A 10,024-nucleotide genomic window follows, 5' to 3' on the forward strand; every position below is an offset into this window, starting at 1 on the left:
CCACTTACTTTCTAATACTCTCTTACTGAGACTCGAAATACAATTATGTTAAAACTTTTCACTGGGTCCTATAGGGTTCTGTTTTTCTTTATGTTCTTTACTATTCTGCATTTTTCAAGATGAATTATTTTTACCACAATAACTTAAAGTTCATTAATCATCTGTTTTACACTATCTAATTTGTTGCTTATTGACTTTTTAATTTTTTCATTCTATTTCTCAGTCCCATTATTTCCAGATTATTTGTAATATATTAAAATTCTTCAATGAAATTCTTTACCTTATACATCTATTTTCCTAGATATATTAAACTGATAAGAACAGATACTACACTTGATCTTAGCCAAAAGCCTGAAAAGCGATATTTTTCCTGTATATGTTAATTACAGTTATTTTACTGTCCTTAGATGATAACTCTAATATTTCTATACCCTATAGGTCTTCCTATATAATCCTTCTTTGTTTGGTTTAGTCATTTGGATCTATTTTCTAGCATTCCTGTCAAGTTTTATTAAACCTTAGAAATTGTAATGAAAAATTGTACACAGTTTGAATGGCATAAAAGACTAAGTAGTAAAGGTGTAATAGACTGGTATTGACTATGGGCAGGATCTCCTTAAATAGTTTATTTCCAATTTACCATTAGTCTTAAATCCTATCCATTTCTGAGTTTTTAACTAAAAAGTCTATGATATTTATGTATGTCTTTCTGGGTGGGCTCTCAACTCTAACATTTGTGTCTCTAGCCTATTGGAACTGCTTAAATATCTGCTTGCCTTTTAGTCATCTAGTAACCATTCCCATGTTGTGTTTCCAGAATTGTGGCCCACAAATATTTAACTCAGGAACCAACAAATGCCTCAAGAGGAAATCACACACAGAATTCATGGCTTACTTTTCTGTAGTTCTCATTTCTCTGAGACCAGTCCCTTGAGTTGTAGAATTCCTTGGCAGCCCTAAATTCAAATTTTAATTGCACTTGTCCAGTAAGACAGCAATATCCAAATCATTACTTTCTGTTCAGCCTCATATCTCACCATTAAAATCAACAAATTCCCTGATGAGAAAATTTAGGCATAAATACACACCTCATGTAGTTGTGTTTCCATTATTTCTGATTATCTCTAGCATCTTGGTTCCTTAATTCCTAGCTTGCAGTTTCCTGATATATTCAAACAGCTGCTTTGTTTCCCCCCTTAAATTATATCTAGTTTGGTAGCTGCTCTTAGAGAGAAAAAAGGGTAGCTTAATGCTACCTCACCATAACTGAAATAAAAATATTCCAAACACCACTTTATATTTAAATTCAATTCCTATAAATGATTCATACAGTTATGAAGATGAAATGCAAACCTGTTTGTTGCTTTTACTATTATTTTTTAATAAATTTAGCTATTTACATCAAAAATGTCTCTACTTTCATATGAGTTAGCAATGGAGATTTGCTATAAACAAATAAAACTGAATTGTTAAATAAAAAGTTCCAGAGAATGTGAATTTATTAAACAAATTCTAAGCCTCCAACTATAATTCTTGAGAAAGTAAAATTCAGGTCTGCCATGGAGACCCAAAAGCTTCCAAGCACTCTACTAACAGGCCCCAATGAGAAGATTTGACTTAAACATTTATTATTTTTTCCAACGGAATTATTTAAAAAAAAAAAAAAACAAATTATTTTCACTATCATCTTTACTTAAGTAAAATTGATTGATTTATCAGAATCTCATTCTCAAAGTATTTTTTGTGTGTGACTTGAAGACTTTTTTGCCTCAATGATAACAAATTTCTGTTGGAAGTATAAAATTTAAATAAGTCTATCCATCTGTGAAACCAGTATTTGATCTATATTACATGAAGTATTTTTATAGGTTTCCTTTTTCTTATTTTCATAAATAATCCATTCCATCAAAATTAATTCAAGAGTCTCCATAAGAACTATTTACAGTAAGAGGAAATTAAAAAGGAAATTCTCGTTTCTACCTGTTAAATTTTATACGACCATTTTTAAATGTATTTCTAGGTGGCACATTTAGTGATAGTCATTTTGGACAATATAAAGGACGTTTCTTCCCAGTTGAATAGTAAAGCTTAACAGTGGTGGAAAAGGAAAAAGAAACCATAAATGAACAATATACTACTATCCACATCCTGAGGGCTTATAGAAAATAAGCTGGGGAAAAAATGAGGGATAACTTTTTTGTATTGTGTCAATACTTTTTTTGCATAGTTTTTATAGTTAGAATCAAACTCCAGCTCTTTTCCCATTGCACCATATTTCCCTTACATCATTTTTAGCTTTATTATAAAAAAATTATTTTTAATAATGTATGAATGAAATAAAATCCTTCTCTGCAAAACAAATTAATTTGGGGAATTTGGCTAGGTTTTATATAGTAAGTCTAACTCATTCAGAGCCTATGTTCAAGCCTGATATTTTTCTAGCCATGCTGCAAATAGTACAAAATTTATATCTTTATTAACACTGTTCAAAAGTTCATTTTGGAAGAGGTAAAATAGTTATATCTTTTGAAATAATTATATTAGCTAAAAATAGCAAATAATGTTTTTAACATCAAATTCTCTCATTAAAAATGTTGTCTCCTCTGTAAGCCTTCTTTAACCATTTTTAATCAGTTATTTTCCTCCACATCAATCCTCCAAAAGTACTTGGCTCACCTTTCTACCCAGTGCCTCCTCTAAAGTGTGTAAAGTCCCATCTCCAGTGAATATTTTTATGTAACTCCTTTCTACAAAACTAAGGGCTGGGGCAGGGTCTCTCTTTGTCAAGGACTAAGGGGGTACTGGCTCTATTGTAGTGGATTGTTGTTACAACTTTTTCCCCTGCAATGTAATGATTTGCTTTAAGGTCTATACTCATTTTACAGTAAACAGGACACCAAAAAATTAGAAATATATTTAATTCTTTTTTTCTATTCCCAGCATGCGGTACAGTGCTTAAAATACAGTAGGTGTGAATTATTATTAACCTCCAAAATTTGATAAATGCATATCTCAAAATCTCACTGACATGCCACCTTCCCTCTTAAGGACTTCATTGTACTCTTCTCCAGCCTCCTTATACAATGAGGTTATGTATTTTATTTGATATTGATCTCTTCACTTTCTTATAATTATTTATATCGTTATCATATCTCCTCTAAAAGAATGCCAGCTTCTTAAGAGCAGGATTCATTCCTAATAATCTATGTATCTATCTGGCAAGGGGTACTGTCAGTATTTGGAACACAATCAGTGCCTGTTGAAAGAATAATTAATCACACAGAGAGGTGTGAATTGCAGATAGTATTCTGCTTTCTTCTCTACCTAGGTTGTTGTGAAGCTCAAATGAAAACAAAAAGTCTATAAAAGTGTTACATAATTTTAAAGAATCAACATTATTATGGTGATTTCTGCCTTATATATATGGAACCACATAGAAGTTTTAGATATCTTTGATTCTCCACCATAGCTGTTATGCAAAAGCTGTGAATGCAGCTTCCAATTCAACATAATGTGGCCTAGACATCAATCATAATTGATGGGTAGAGATAACTATTTGATGATAGAAACCATACTTAGAGTAGGCTTCAGTATTTTTCAGCCAAGTATTTTTTAACCAAGCTGAGATTATGCTACATCTATCCAAGAAATATTTTTGAATGTCTGATATGTGCCAGGCAATATTAAGTGCTAAGAGCTAAGGGTACAGTGATGAACAATATGAACATGGTCTTTGCCCTCAGAGAGTTTGTGTTTTAAGATGATTTATCTCTAAAAATATAGCTATACTTTAATAGTTTTCTGACTGAGATCTTTAAAAATTTTTAGGATAAATGCTTTAAACGGCTTTATCCCTTTACCTCTCCTGAGGTTTAGTGAATACTTTAAAAGGAAATTCCTCTGTGAAGATTTTTGTAATCAAGTTCAACCTTTTAGATCCAACAAAACAGTGCCCTTGTCACTCAGGTCTAAGATATTAACATTACCTTGTTAGCGCATCTTTTGATTCTTGGTATCAAGAAGTCTAATTAATTTAGATGGATTAGAACCCGTCGATATGCTTGTATACAGCAAAGGTAAGTTGTGTGCCTTGTCCACCTATACTCCTATAACTTTGTGTCTACCCAAATGAGAGCTTTGAAATTTTGTGTCCTACTCCTAAACAAATAAAAGGAGGAAGGTGACAACTTGTTAAAAAAACATCTGGTTGATAATGCAAGGCTGGAATCCTTCAATGATGTCAGTCCAATAAGAAATTTCTGCCCCATTCCTCTGACTCATCAAGTCCCAAAACATCATATATAGTTTTCATCACATATTTAATCATATAGTTGGATTATTTTTATATGAGCAGGACTCAACCAAGAAAAAATATTTATATATAAATGATATAAAATTTAAAAATTATGCTTTTCTATCTATAGCATAATAGAAAATAATATACATATATATTCTATATATGTGACTTAAATAATCTATTAACTTATTGTGAAATGCCCTCTAGTCTGTCATTGAGCTCTCCTTTTTTTCACACTGGCAAATGACTGTTTTTTAGTCAAAGAAGTCCTACATATTGATGCTGAGAAATACTGATTTGAGTACTCAGCATAGCCTCAAATGAAATGGTAATAATTCCACATACAGTTACTCAACTAACTCTGTGATAGAAACTTTCTTGAATCTACTCCACCCACCTTGTAGACTTTTAGTAAGTGTAAACATGGTGACTTTTAGTAAGTGTGAACATGCTGACCTGCTGAAATATTAGTGAAGTGAAGGAAATAGTTTGCTGTAGATACAGAAAACAAAATTTGAAATTGTAAGAAAGGATAAAAACGTGTCTCTCCTCTTAAGACGGGTATCAGCAAGAACTCTGGTCTGTCCTTCATGTCAATGAAAAGTGATTATGTACATGCTACCATCAAAAACCAATTCTTCTGGAAATACTGTCTTCTGTAAGAGTTTTTGGATACCACATTTTTCTAGTTTTTGTCCTGTCTCCCACACCACCTGTTCTCAGTCTTTTGGCAGGCTCCTCTTCCTTTGGCCATTCTTAATTTTTTATGTTTCAAGCTATCTTTTCTTTTTTCCTATCACTCTATATGTTCTCACAGTAACATTATACTGTTGAATAGCTTAATTGCCACTCATGTGTTGACATCTCCTAAATTTAGAGGTCCATCTAATAACTTTCACAGAAAATTCAGATTCATGTTTTCAAATGATTACTGGGCTTTTATACTTGAATATCTTCCAAGTACTTTAGTGTCAAATATCAAAAATTAAACTCATTTCACCCCACTCCAAACCTGCTTCTTTCCCTGCAATTTCCCTGTAAATGGAGCCACTGATTATTGAATTGCCGAATCAGAAACAGGCGGCATCCATGTGTATATCTATCTCTCTTTTCCGTGGCCCCATCAAATCCATCGTCAATCCAGACAATTGTATCTCTTCAATATTTCTGAAATTCATCCAGTTCTTTCAACTCCATTCCTAGCTCAGGTCATCATTATCTCTTACCTAGATTTCTAGCTTTCTTCTAATCTAGTTTGCTTCTAATTCACCCTATTAATTGGAGCAGTCTTTTAAAATGCAAATATGCTAAGGCCACATCCCTGCCTAAAAACCCTCAAAGACTTCCCAGGGCCTTCCAGATAAAATCTATGTTCTTTCCTCTTTTGCTCTCATCATGAATGTACCTTTGCTGATGTGCCTGACCTTAGCTCTTTCATCTTTCCTTTTGAATTCCAATACTATTCAATTTCTTGCTTCTCCCTGATAGTATCATGCTAGCACTGTCCCTTTTCTCTCGAATTTTATATATGCCATTCTCTCTGCCTGGAAAATTACCCCCTCTTGGCTTCTTTGAGGAAATTTTATCAGATAACAATTTAGATATTACATCACCTGGAAGTCTCTCTTGACCAATGTATCCTGAGCTCCAAATTTTCAATCCTTATTCCCTTCACCGATGCTCCCATAGCACCTCTTTCTTCCTATAATTCTTATCAACTTGAACTGCTACTTCTCTGTCTTCCCCTAGATTTTTAATTCTGTGAAGACAAAGAATGTTGCATTATTATTCACTCTTATAACTCCAGTACCTAGTGTAGTATTTATTACATAGCAGGTACTCAAAAAAACATGTGTTTATTCCAAAATTTTTATATCATTTCTTATTTACACACAATAGATTTGTGTCATTTATAGACACACCTCTTGACGCATCCTTACTTGAACAAATGTGCCTCTTTTATCTGATTAACATAGTGAGCTTTTGACTAAGATTAAATTTGAATAACCAGCAACAAAGTTTTAAATTTTCCCCAGCTATAAAAAAGTTTGCATATCAGGGTCATCTCTTAATATGTTAAGGGAAATATATCCCTCTTTTCAGTTACTTTTTTTTCATTTTGTAAGTTGTAGTATAGTTGCTTGGCTACATGGCTGGTCCTCTAAGGATAGAATCTGAGATTTATCCATTTTTTTACATCTCAAAATGTGTGCCCACTGTATCTATTCTCCTCTGAATAAATGTTTGTTCAACTTAATTAAACATAAAACCAGGGAACCACCAGCTCCATCTTTCATTAGAGGCAATACTTAGAAAGAGTCTCCAATTTGACCTTCCAGATGTACTCTCCACTTTGCTGTGTGTATAGAGAGGCAGAACTCAATGGACTATCTCAACAAGCTTCCTTCCCCTCTGTTTGGCTTTGGCCAATGAGAGGCCATGGCAGAAAAGGAGAAAAGTGAATTAAGCATGTTTATTCCACTGGATCTCTCCTTGCCAGTTCACTACTGAGTTCCAATAAATGCTTCCTCCACTGGCTGTCTCAATTCTGAGTCCCAGTGGCTGCTTACTATTATAATGATATGCAGGATATGTGTTATTGTTGATTGGTTTCAACTCTTAATACACCTTTATATAAATAGGCCCTGCATCGAATTCTCCTCAGGGTGCCTATGTGGCTCAGTTGGTTAAGCGCCCCATTCTTGATTTCAGCTCAGGTCATGATCTCCTCACAAACTGTGTCAGGCTCTGCACTAGCATGGGAGCCCACTTGGGATTCTCTCTCTCCCTATCTCTCTGGCCCAAACCCTATAGTGTGTGTGTGTGTGTATCTGTGTGTGTATGTCTGAAAATAAATAAACATTTAAAAAATAAATTCTTCTCAAGCTACGCAGTTTGAATATCCCAGTTTTTCCTGCCAAAATCTTGATAAACAGCCTTCCCAAATATTCTCTGTCCATATTTCTTCCCTGCTTGCAAATCTTCTCTCTACCCACTTTGGGTATGGATTGATTTGTTCTATCACCAATATGTTTTAAGAAATACTAGGTTCATCTGGGCATAGAAGTGGGAAACTGAGCACTTAACAAGAATGCAGTGACTCATTTCCTCTGATTCAGTAACAGGCCCAGTCCTGCATCAAACTATAGGTGAACCCAATCGTAGTAATAAGGCAATCCTAGTCCACATTTCATCTGAAACTTGCAACCACTACTCAGCAGACATAACTTTATACTTTTCACTCTTGCAGTTCTTGTCCATGAAGATCTACTAGTCCCTTTAAATAATGTTAGCCACTGCGAGCAAAGTAGCCACCTACAATAAAACAGCTATCTAAATTAGAGTAGTAAACCATAGCTTTCTTACTTGTTTTTAGACATTCCAGAGGCCATGGTCTTTTGTCCACCATCATGTGTTTTTATGAACTTGATTGTATTCTGGTTTTCACTGCTATGGCCAGATACTCATGTAAGGATAAAATGCCTATCTATAGAAACTTTACATACTTTTATTTGGAGACCAACAGTACACAGATTAACTTATTGTTGTCAATTTATCAACTCCTTGTGCTCTAGGCAGAATGGTATGTAATAGAGCATAACTATTACCTACATGTCACAGGTTTGTAAATCATCCATTATTTTTCTAAAATTATGTTTACATCTTGCATACTGTTCTGTAGTTTCATTTCTAAAGCTAGCTGACTTGGTGTAATTGATATTCTAGGTCCATTTTAAACTTCCTCCCATTAATTTTCTTTAAATGTTGGGCAAATGTAAATCACAAATTTTCCTTAAGTAACTCATTGGTGGAATACACAATCCTTATCACCATTTTCAAGAATAGAAACTATAGTAAACTTCAGTTTCTAGATGTGTCTCACTTCCATTAAACTAAATTCTGAAACAGGTTGTTAGATCTTCCTAATCTCTTTCCTCACTTGTAAATATAAATGAGACAAGATGTGTATAGAAGTTAACCTAATGCCCAAACACAAGTAAGCACCATGTAAGGTCAACAATACAGTTCAGGTCACTACAAATTAGTTGGATTTTAGTCTACTTCTTATTTGGCTTTCCCCTAGTATTCAGTACTATATACTTTCTTCGCTGCAATGATCTCTCCCTTGGTTTCCATGACCTTATACTTTTTTCAGTTCTATCTCTTTGATCATATTTCCTTTTCCTCTCTAGATTCATCCTTTATAAGTTCCAAAATATTACTTTAGGCTGTGAACTAAATGACTTAATCTCTGCTCAAATCTTCACTAATCATTAATATGCCAAGTTTTATTTCTATTAAGTAGTCTCCTCTGAACTTCAAATCCATATTTCTAACCATCTACATGAGATCTCCATTCAGATGTGTAACAGGTACAGTTTGTGATCTTAACCCCTAAACTTCATTTTCTTTAATGGTTTCTCTCTCAATGTATGAAAGCAGGAAATACTCATTTCTTGAGACTTGAAGGTATCTTTAATGCCCCTTCTCTGTCTCACCCTCCAAAAATCATCCATCTTCAAGTCCTATAGATTTTATTTGCCTAATATCTTTTGAATGCACTTATTTGTTCTGTCCTACCACAAATGTTTTAACCAAAATTTCTCATCTGGACTACTGAAAAAAATACATTAACTCCTCCACCCATGCCTTTATATTTAAGCCAGAGTCAACTTAAAAAAAAAACAAAAAAACAAAAAAACATCTTGTCATATCATGACCCTGGTTAAAGTTCATGAATGGTTTCCCATTAGTTTTACAATAAAGCTTATTCCTTTTCATGAACTACTTTCACCTTTACCTTCTACATTCTTCTGCACTGATCTTATTTTAAACCTTTACATGTATTATGTTGCTTATTTCCAATCAGACTTTAACACATGTTATTCCTTCAGGCTCATGAAAAGTTCTTCTAGAAAAGTTGCCCTAATCCCTCAGGCTCATTCAGGCTCCTTGGTATATGCTTTCATACCTCTGTGTATATTCCCTTCATAACATTCAATTAATTCATTTGTCCACTCAACAATTCTGGACATACTAGGTTTTTGCATTAAGGCTTGCAGATAAGACAATGAAGGCAATAGACATTATTTCTGCCCTCATTGAGTTTACATTCTAGCTTTTATAACTTGTAATTAAGGTTTATGGTTGTTTGTAGTCATATTGGATTAATATCTTTTAACAAATGGTTATCTACATGAAAGTGGAGGCCTTTCTTTTTTTTTTTTTTTTTTACCCTGTCACTTCCTTTGGACACATGACAAATTACTCTAAAACTTAGTGGCTTAAAGCAGTAATTGTCATTTATTTTCTTTCCTGGTTTTTATGAATGAGGAATTTGAAAAGAAAAGAGATTGGGCAGAGGATAAAAGACTGTGGGCTTGAGGGGCGCCTGGGTGGCTCAGTCGGTTGAGCATCCGACTTCAGTTCAGGTCATGATCTCACAGTCTGTGAGTTCAAGCCCCGCGTTGGGCTCTGTGCTGACAGCTCAGAGTCTGGAGCCTGCTTTGGATTCTGTGTCTCCCTCTCGCTCTGCCCCTCCCCTGCTCATGCTCTGTATCTCTCTGTCTCAAAAATAAATAAAAACATAAATTAAAAAAAAAAGACTGTGGGCTTGAATTATCCTAAGTTTCATTTTCTCACATTGAATCATTGATTCAGACTGTTGACTGGGAATCTCAGTTTCGGTGTTCCTGGATCTCTGTCTGTAATCTTCATCCTTACATG

The 10,024-nt window shown here is 34.1% G+C and overlaps 1 pseudogene; it reads right to left on the reverse strand.

Moving 5' to 3' along the window:
- Positions 1-254: 254 nt before the first annotated feature.
- Positions 255-363, reverse strand: LOC128776363 (U2 spliceosomal RNA; annotated as a pseudogene).
- Positions 364-10,024: the final 9,661 nt, after the last annotated feature.

Source organism: Panthera pardus, unplaced genomic scaffold (assembly GCF_024362965.1).
Source record: "Panthera pardus isolate Hobbes unplaced genomic scaffold, ASM2436296v1 HiC_scaffold_12, whole genome shotgun sequence".
Taxonomy (NCBI): domain Eukaryota; kingdom Metazoa; phylum Chordata; class Mammalia; order Carnivora; family Felidae; genus Panthera; species Panthera pardus.